Source organism: Capricornis sumatraensis, chromosome 3 (genome assembly GCF_032405125.1).
Source record: "Capricornis sumatraensis isolate serow.1 chromosome 3, serow.2, whole genome shotgun sequence".
Classification (NCBI taxonomy): domain Eukaryota; kingdom Metazoa; phylum Chordata; class Mammalia; order Artiodactyla; family Bovidae; genus Capricornis; species Capricornis sumatraensis.
In genome coordinates, this window is record NC_091071.1 from 41,656,477 (window position 1) to 41,657,843 (window position 1,367).

The 1,367-nt window shown below is 46.2% G+C and overlaps 1 pseudogene; it reads right to left on the reverse strand.

Annotated features, from left to right (window-relative positions):
- Positions 1 to 960: 960 nt before the first annotated feature.
- Positions 961 to 1,032, reverse strand: LOC138077280 (U6 spliceosomal RNA; annotated as a pseudogene).
- Between the last annotated feature and the right edge of the window lie 335 nt (positions 1,033 to 1,367).

Here is a 1,367-nt window from a genome sequence, read left to right on the forward strand (position 1 = left end):
TTTTCACCGGGAAAGCCCTTCGTGTATGAACGAGTCCTTCTCACCTCAGCGCCCAACTCCAGGTTCCTCCCAGGCTCCAGGGAACACACACTGGGATCCGCCTGCATCTCAACACAGCACAAAAATCTCCTTTTCCCAGACAATTAATTTAAGACACTGGGACACATGGGGCAAGGCACCTGAAACCTGCTCAACGTTTCTGCTGAACTCTACGTGGAATTTATACCTATCTACTGACTGCCAGGAGTAGATTCACTATCAGCCAAATGACTGCAGCCATGAAGGGCACTCACATGCATCTAGTGGCAAGTAACAAAGCTGCAGGAGCACGCGGAAAGGGAGTCACCACAACTCTAAAGTGTCCTGGTGCTCATCAGAGAAAGTCCCATCCGTACCTGTCTCTCCCTGTCCTGAAGGTCACCCTCTTAGAATATATACTCCACACAGCCTTAATAGCCAGGAAGACTCTGTCATACTTTCTGATCCAGAGTTAATAGTGTGAAATAAAAAGAAGTTTTATTCTTAGAAAATTTTCCAAATGCAAACCATAACATAAAATTTAATGTGAATTTTCTTTCAAGCCATATTGTCTCAAAGTCCTGACAGAGTCTCCTAGAAATGGGGGCAGGGTACCCATCTGAAAAATCACTCTTCTGGAAAAACTGACTTATGAAAAGATACAGATGCTTCATGCATTTATTTGCATGTTATCCTTGAGCATGTGCACACACGGACACACACACAAACACACTATGTGCTCAGTTGTGTCTGACTCTTTGTGACCCCATAGAATGTAGCCCACCAGGCTCCACTGTCTACAGAATTTTCCCGGCCAGAATACTGGAGCGGGCTGCCATTTCCTTCTCCAGTGGTCTTCCCAATCCAGGGATCAAACCTCTGTCTCCTGCGTCTCTTGTATTGGCAGACGGATTCTTTGCCACTGAGCCACCTAGGAATCCCCATCCCTGGGCAGGGGCCATGCTAATCTCTGTATCGTTCCCATTTTAGCACATGTGCTAACGCCAAAAGCACGTGGAAGTTAAAGGAACCCACACCCGCATGAGTAACTCCAATGTCCTCGCCCCCAGCTTCCCCGATGGTTTCAGCTCCTCCAGACTGATTTCAGCCTGAGTTTTTGTGCAGAATAATCTGACTTCCTTGTACTGATGTGGGAAGAAATAACAGCTGTTTTCACAATTCACCATCCACACATGGTAACAAAAGACAGTCACCTCTCAGAAGCTAGCTTTGCTAAAAGTGGCTGTTGGGAGGCAAACTCCTAACTGCACTTTGATGGATGAGACACAGTTTAACTTTGCCAAGAAGGAGAATTTGGGAGAGAAAAGAAAAGACAGACAAGGACTTTC